Here is a 9,161-nt window from a genome sequence, read left to right as displayed (position 1 = left end):
TCTAATTATATTTAGTATTCCACAAACCACCGTGTCCATATTCGATACAACTCCATTGGACATCCTCGAGGAATTCAGCAAGTGTTGGTTTCCAGAGGTTTTTTCTCGAGCAGCATGAGCAGCAACCGATGGAACTGTAAAACAATTGCCTAATAATTGTTCAGTATTCAGAGAATATTTTTCTGCGAGTTTTTTTTTATTTCTTCGTGTAAGGATTATTATTCCCCATAGCTCTTAAACAACCATACTGACACTGGATCATTTTTACTTATTTCGTAAATAAAATTAAATATATTTTTGCTAGGATTCTCTGATGAGTAAAATCTCACAACACGATTTCGTGGAAATATTGTTACCGCAGATGTCCACGCGTGAGCATTATGATCAACGATCTCAGTTGGTGTTCCTCTTGACTTATTTACTGATTCGTATAAAATTTCTCCCGATAGGGTTTTTACTACCATAGGAAATTTTAATTTACTCGATAACTCAGCAACATCATTTATTGATGCTCCTTTATCCGCAATTGATTTAGCCCATATGATTATTTTTTGACGTAGTAAATCTGTTAAACCTTTTCCACGCTTCGTATTTGTGAAATATTCCATCACTCGCTCTGCTACACAATTTAACGAAGAGAATTTCATTGGAGCAAGATCTTTAACATTAGGTTTATCATTTAGCTGATAAATTCCATAAACAACCGCAGTTACAGGATAGGATCGTTCGTAATACGGTTTGTCAATGCTATTCAATAAACCCGGTTTAGAATCCCTACTTAGAATAACAGGTTTGTTTTTCCACCAACTACAGGATCACGTTTATCACGAATAATCCATACATCAGAATCCATCATTTGTGCAATGAATTTTATTCTAAAAATAAATTTCTTATCACTCCGACGAACACCGATATAATCGATGATTGTTTTCTCATCATTCATTGTATTATCAATTATTTCGCCGACGCGAGCAATTTTCCATGTAGACAATACATGAGATGCTCCATCATCATAAAACTCTTTTTTGGCATTATTGACATCAGTCAAATCATGCTCAATATCATCAAGATCAAATAGGCTTGTTTGTAGTCATAATTTATTTTAGACAAATATTTAATATAATAATGAATCAATGCAAATGGTTAATGGTCGGTTCATCGACTCATTGTGAAAAACCCTGCAAGTGAGAATTCTGCGGGCAGCATTTGTGTATTTGTAGAGGTTGTTTAGGACCAATACCATGCCTGCGATATGTTGTGGGAGTCCGAAGAAAAATACAATTATGTGCAAATCACGTTGGTAAACGATACAGAGAGCTTAAAAGATATTATGACAAAAATATATCACCAATGACAGCGCTATTAAATCCGAGATGGATTATCTAAATAAGGTCTCATACAAATTATAATTTAAACAAATAGTATTATTATAATGAACGAAGTCTTTGTGAAGCATCCGATCATTGAAAACTACGAAGCATCTTGCACTGGTAAGGCTAGACATTGCAGATTGAAAAATCCGGTTGGTGTGGTTAATAATCGTGGTTATTTAATATTTACCGCCATGGATAAAACATGTCTTTGTCATCGTTTCATATATGAATGTTTGTTTCGAATAATCAAAGACAATCTTGTAGCCGATCATACTGATGGAAACAAATTAAATAATTCCATATCTAACCTTCAGGCGGTTACACAAAGTGAGAATTTTGTACGAGGGGGAACTGGTAGATTTTCAAAAGTTCCTAGAGCGATTAAATCCAGAAATACAGAAACTAACGAAGAAATAATATTTCAATCAATGTATTCGGCTGGTAAATATTTTGATATCTGCACACAATCAGTACAAAAGAGTCGCAATGAATATGTACAAATCTGCGCATTCGAAGAAATATAAACAAAAAATCATTTTCAAATACTATTAGAAATATAAATTTATAGTATAATGAATAATGAAAATATCAGTGATGTATTTACTGCTATTGAAAAATTAATAAATAATGGAATAAAAATATCTGATGAATTAATCCCTGAAAAAAAGTAGTTTTTTAGTTTGAAACACTACTACAGAATAAACACGAAGGAAGATATATTATGCCATCCGAATACAGATTTATAAAGAAAACTCAATGTATGAATTATTGGGTGCCGTACATGAAACACAAATGAAAGAATTTCTCGATTTATCTCGAGCAATTGAAAAAATTAGATCAGAATTATCCCACGAATAAGAAGCAAAAGACAAAATAATTAATACTCGTGTGAGACAATTAAGAAAAATATTAGATAATGAATAAATTTATTTTTCACTGAGATACTTTTTTACTGAGATATTTTTTTATTTTTTTTTACTGAAAATTGTGTAAATACCCTATCAAAAGATTGATTTGCACGATTTTGACTAGTAAATACCTTAATTTTTCAGTAACAAAAATAATATTTTTGTTTTTGGGTTTTTCTCGAAGATGTTTAGGATCTTAAGATATCTAGGATTTTACAAGTAAATTAATATTTAATACTACATTTCTCGATTCCAATAAATTCCCGGACTGATCTGTTAATTTGAAATTCATCCTTGATAACAAACGATTATGACATCGTAGATCGACCAGATTGATTGGTTCTTGTATGAGTAAAAATCCAGGTGGTTCTTTTGGCGTAAATGAATAAAGAATAAATCCTTGCTGAGCTTGACTTCTAATTGTTGTGTCAGTGTTGTAACTGCCGTCGACGATATCACATGTAAGATTGATTGCGACCACGGGGGTTGCATTTACGGTTTCTACGGATATATGTCGACCGAACCCGGGTGGATCATTGTTATATCTAAGGACAGTTGCCGGCGGTAGCGTTTTTCTCCACGTGGCTAGTATTTGGAGTAATAACTCATCGATGACATCATTGACGGATTATCTTAATTCGGGTGCATTATATCCGGGGAGTTTAAAATTTGGCAGCGACGCTTCTGTCAACGAGTACGCGTCTAAAAATTTTGTTTGCTGTCTGACTTTTCAATATTAATTATTTCCTGAACTAGTAGCTGGTTAAAATATTCCATGTTGGATGCGAGTTGATTTAATATTTCTACGCGTTTGATAATCTCGTTACATGAACCTGATGTATCAAAAACACTCTCTTGAAAATACTGTCGTAGCAGCCGGAGTTGTTTTTTTATGCTCTTGTTTGATAATTTTAAAATTATCAATAATATCATTTAGTTCAATGGAAAAAATTCTTTTATATTCTATTCCTTTTTCAGAAATTATCTCTATAAAAAATCCATAATATATCATCTTTTTACTGGTGACAAACCTATCCAATGTTGTAATTTTTATATTCAGTAATTTTTGTTTGTATGATGGATTAACATCGTGGTATGATTGTTTGTCCGTAGTATAATCGGATTTTTTCGGTTCTGGTGGTATTGGTGGTGTTGGTGGTTGAATTTCAGGCCATCCTAAAACAGTTCTTATCGTGGATTGATAAATATATACGACATAGGTGAGTTTATTTCGATGACCTAAGACAACGTTGGTTCATGAGTGGATATTATTATTTTAGATTCTTCCTCGGTGATATATTTTATTCTGCGCGCTAATTCATCATTGATTTCTTCGATTTGATAACTACCGATTGGTAATCCAACAACAGTCCAATCTGGAGTACCATCGGGTTTGTTCTTATTAGCAAATACAAGCGAAGTATTTGCTAATAATCCACCAAATGGTTTTGATCTAATGTTTGGCCAACTGTGATATACTCGTAATTGTGCTAGCGCGATTTCATTTATCGAAATTGCAGTCGGAAAATTAATACTAAATTCTGGTTTATTCTAACTTGCCGAGATCAAAGTGGTCCTGTACGGGATTGTGTTTGTTACAATCTGCAGAAGTAATTCCGTCACAATTAATATTTGTATCTTTAATACCGGCGTGGTTGTATATTTTTTATCATTGATAAAAATTAAAAATCAGATATAACTCCATCGCTGAGACTCGCCGATAACAACGAGGATAATTTCGAATATGCGACCGTCGCTGTGCGTAATTTTATTATGTAATCGGATAATTTTTCATTCGTACAAGTACATATATTTTTTGCAATGATATTAAGAAAACCTGCAATCGTTGCTAGCGCTGAAATACAAATAGTTACAGCTACTGGTGCCATCATTGTCACAGCTGATAATATTACGCCGGTTCCGGCAACAGCGGCGGATACTGAATAAACAATCACATCAACGATAACCAATCGTCGTCGATATTTTTTTTTATTTTTATCGTGTACATATCGATGATATTTTTTAGTGATGTTTGCCATTCACGCGTTTGATTGTATCTGTATCGAGATGTATCGTTGATTGAAATATTCATTATTAATTTATTTACTTAAATAATTGAGGTGTTTCAGCTATAAATTCCATACACCACCAGTAAGATGTTGGGATTGTTATCTTATCAGTTTCTAATGTAAATACTTCTTCGGTTCCTTTATTTAATAAAACAGTCAAAAATCCGAGAAACCTATCGCTGGAATGTCGCCAGGTATATTCTGTAGCAATTATTCTAAATCTCACAGAACTAAATACATATAATCTGTGCACGCTGGTGATTGATGCAGTGTATTTGATAGTATTATTTTCTTGTGACCATGTTGCAGATCCCGATGATGTCATGTATACGATGTTATTGACCTATGACAAGGGTATTCAGGGTGGAATTTTAATAAAACCAGTTTTTTTCAATAATTCCAGGAATCAGTACTTTAATACCTTCGAACTTGTCAATGTTCTTCTTGATATCAGCGAGTTTTATACTAATATTATTTGGAACACCAAAAAATTAATTCTTGATTTCATCGGTTTTTCTAAGGTTTTCTTGAAGATTTGTAAAATCATTCACGTGAGTGTTATACTCGATCAGTCGAATTCATTTCATTTGATATTACTCGTTGTTAATTTTCCATGCTAGTCCTGAAAAATAACAACCTCTTCAGGATCTATTCCGGATAATGTTAAAAGATTGTCAATTTCATCCTTTGTTGCATATTTTGATAAATCTACGTCGTCGCATTTTTTTCTTTTCATTTGCCTTAGGAGAGATCTTCCGTAAATATCAACCATTATTTATTAGTGATTGATTTGATTTATCTGCGGTGTATTCGTAAACGACCTGATGAGGTGGTTTGGTTGATTTTGATAATGTATCAAGAACATTAATTGCTTCACGACCACATATCGGAGGATCGATTAATGTTTGTGTTGGTAGCGTTGAATACCAGACAGGAATGCTTGGTATTTTATGTGTATATTTTAGAAATTCTTGTGGTGATGCTAATCCATATGAATCAAAATAAACAATTCTAAGTGGATTTATCGCGTAAGCAACCCAGTGAGTTCCTGGACCATCATTGCTATCGAGATTGATAATTCCGGTTTCATTATGATTTGGTTGTTCCGGTAACTGATCTCGCATAAAAGCACCTCTAAAGAATTTTATTTTTAATTTTTTAGCGGCATCGATTCAATCAAAATTTGACATCGGTAAAACACTCTAATGCTTTTAGCGGCGCTTTGGATACCATGAAGGCGGGGTTCCTGGTAGTCTTAGACCGGATCCAATTTTTATATTTTCCTCCTGTTATTTTTTTCTGCTATTTTACTACCAGTGTATCCAATACCGAATAATGCAGCCGCTTTTGCGATAATTGGAGCAAAAGCTGCAAGAAGTGGAAAAATACCACCTGTTTTAATCATATCCTTGATAGCATTCGGAGAAAGATCAATTTGAATTCCAGTCTTTGCCGATTTCGCCTTATTAAAATATTTTAGTTGGGTTTTACTGATAATTTATTTGGACCACCTTTAGAAACTTGATCCTGTTTTAATGTTAATTTTGTTCCACAGATTTTTGTTGAGTTTGATTGAAGTTTTTTCACCTGACCCGGAGTCAGAGTCACACTAACATGACTGTATGGCATTTTATAACAAAAACGATTGATTTAAATTAATCTCACATTTTTTCCGCTGGAGTATCAATGACCATCATTCGTTCACCAATACCCTCAAGAAACAGTGTTCTATCGCTAAGTATAACAGCAATTGTTCTGAAATTAGCAGCACCCGGATTATTTATTTTAGCTCGGAAATGTATATCAACGACAGATTGCTTAATTAAATCAATATGTTCTAGTGAAAAATAATAAATCGGATACAATGTTGTAAAATCCTATTGTGATATTTGTAAACCAGTATCAATATTTTGATCACGTCCCATAAAACTCATCAAGCGATAATAAACACGTGATACATAATTATTATCAATATTTAATGATACCTCCTCAGATGGTTCTTGATGTCCATTTATTTTCAATGATACTTCAGTGACACCAAATTTGCCATATAATATTGGATTATTTACTTGATTATTTAATCGATCAGCCCTTTGAAGAGCAACAAAGATATGTCTTGGTGCAGAAATACCCTGCAGTGATGATATATGCCAAGTAAAAATATTATTCACGTTAGTATTAGTTCTATCAGCAATTGTTGTTAACCACGATAATATTGTTTTACCGCCTTGATCCATAAAAGAAAGTATCCGCTGTTCTTCAACGAGCGATGGAGTCATTACCGGCATCCATGGTGCAATTTAGATCATACTACTTTACCATCATCACCAATAGGTCTCCAGAATGCATCATTACTATCACCTTTTCGATGAAGAACAATTGTGTGTTTAGCTCCTAAAATGACCCTTCTGACATTTCTACAAAATCCAAAAATGTGAGATAATGGAATTGCACATGAGAAACTTCTACGGTCACCTTTTAACATCATTATACGCACAGCAAATCCTAAATTATAACCAGGATTAGCACCACAAACTAATTCTTCCACATCTACGTCAGCAGCTTTAGAAAAATCTCTTGGTCGTCCTATATCATACGGTCTCGAATCAGGATGGTCAGATTTATCTTTGGCAAACATCATAACTGGACCAGCTAATCTAGTATAATCATCCGAATACCTAGCTAGGCCTATAATAGTTGTAGCAACATTAACATTATCATGAATTGACTCAATTTCTTTTCCATCAAACATGAATATTGCACTTTTAAATAATGCCATATTACCATTGTTAACAAAACCAACTCTAACTTCAGGTCCGTACGCTGTATTATTTGTTCTTATAATTTCACCTGCAAATTCAATAAATGCTTCACAGGGTAGAAAATATCTACTTGTATCATGAACTCGTAGATCAATTGGTCCATCTTGATTTGGTATCACCGCATCATATGAATAATACTGATAATCGCGCATTGATTCATCTTTATATACCGGCGCATCCATATTAAAAGTTCGGCCGGACATTCGTTTAAACATTTTATTATAAATTTGTTATCTTCTAAAACGAAGACCACTTCCTGATATCAGACTCGTATTTAATTGTTCGGTTCCTTGATTTATCAACTCTGTTAGGTTTTTGTCTGCTTTATTGCCTTACTAACATCACTAGGCATCACCTCAGTGCTCGGCAATTTGACCGGTTGTTTTCGTCGAGGTATTAATTTTTATATTCTATCTTTGACCGTATGAAATGCTTTACTAGCAATATCACCGATAACGATAGGAGCTTTATTACGAACAAAATCTATTGCCTTCATTCATAATTGTTTTGCGATAGGTACTGCTTTAGGAGCTATCCTTGTGATAAAACCTTTAATATCATCGCCGATTCCACTTCCGTAAGTAATCGTGTATACTAGTAACCGCGAGTTCATTACTCGAACAGGTGCGGATTGACGATGGTTTTTGTGTACGATCATTTTATTTAATTATTTATTTATCTATCAACTAGTCACTGTAATCGTTAACGATTTCATCAATGAGATTTCGATAAAGATTAATACCCATGATACCGCCTTGAAATAATCGCCGACAAATATCAGTTGCTTCATTAATTATTTGTGGTAAGTTATTTCCTGTTCGTTTTCCTCCAATTAGAACTTCCAACCGTGATACGTCATTGATAATATTGTCAGGACAAACATATTTATTTCCTAAACCACTACCGATAGCACCAGGTGCATCATCTCCTGGAGATTTTGCTAGTTGAAATTGTTTAGGTTGTTTGATATTTATCGTGTACACATCACCTCTAAATCTTATAAACCCTGGATCTTCTGAATCAACATCCATTCTTTTAGAAGCAAAATATAATACAGGAATCCAATTACTATATCTTATTCTATCAACAAATTCTGGTTTTAGATAATCCTTTTTAGAATTATAACCATACGCAGCAATATTAATTAATTTTTCCCGATCATTAAAAGTATCAAGAGCAACGTCGGTAAACATCATCGCAGGTGGTGGTAATTCTTGTTGCTCTGTTTGTTTAGGTGGAGGATGTTGTGCTTGTTTCCGAGGAGGTTGCTGTGCAGAAGGTTGTTGTGTTTGCTTAGGTGGAGGTTGTTCTGTTTCCAAAGTTTAAGGAAGTTGATATGAAGGTTCTTGCTTTTGATCACATTTCAATTTCTCCTTAGTTTCTTGTATTGATTTACTTATTCCTTGTATCACTTCCTCCTCTTCCTGTGTCATTTTTTCTTTTTTGTTTAATTTTGTTTAATTTTTCTTTCTTTTTATCTTCTTTTTCTTTTTTTTTTTTTCTTCTTTTTTATCTCGATCATATTTTGCTTGTAATCTTATTCCTTCATTAAAAGCATCATAAATATCATCCCTGGTTATCCGGGTAATATTCCGTTTTACTTAATACAACCAATCAGCCCATGTCTTACGATTATTAATATTTTTAACATATTCAGGTTTTAAATAATCTTGCCTGTATGGAAAACTTCAATATGCAACTGCATCAAATTCAATTACATCGTCAGGAGTTCCAAATGGAAATTTTTCTCTTATTGTCTGTATACCATTATCAGTAAATTTTTCTATAAGAGTAACACGTTCATCATCAGCAGGGTCAATGACAGTAGGTGGAGATTGAGGTGGAGGTTCAGGTGGAGGTTGAGGTTGAGGTTGAGCTGCAGCTGTATCAGTTGGAAGATCTCGTAAAATCTTTTTTGTTTGTTTGGTTCTTCTTGCTATTTTTTTCAGTCTGCGCTGCGGTTTGTTTCAATACTGGAAGAATACCCTC

Source organism: Sinohyriopsis cumingii, chromosome 6 (genome assembly GCF_028554795.1).
Source record: "Sinohyriopsis cumingii isolate HCF-2022 chromosome 6, ASM2855479v2, whole genome shotgun sequence".
Taxonomy (NCBI): Eukaryota; Metazoa; Mollusca; class Bivalvia; order Unionida; family Unionidae; genus Sinohyriopsis; species Sinohyriopsis cumingii.
This window is presented reverse-complemented; position numbering follows the sequence as displayed.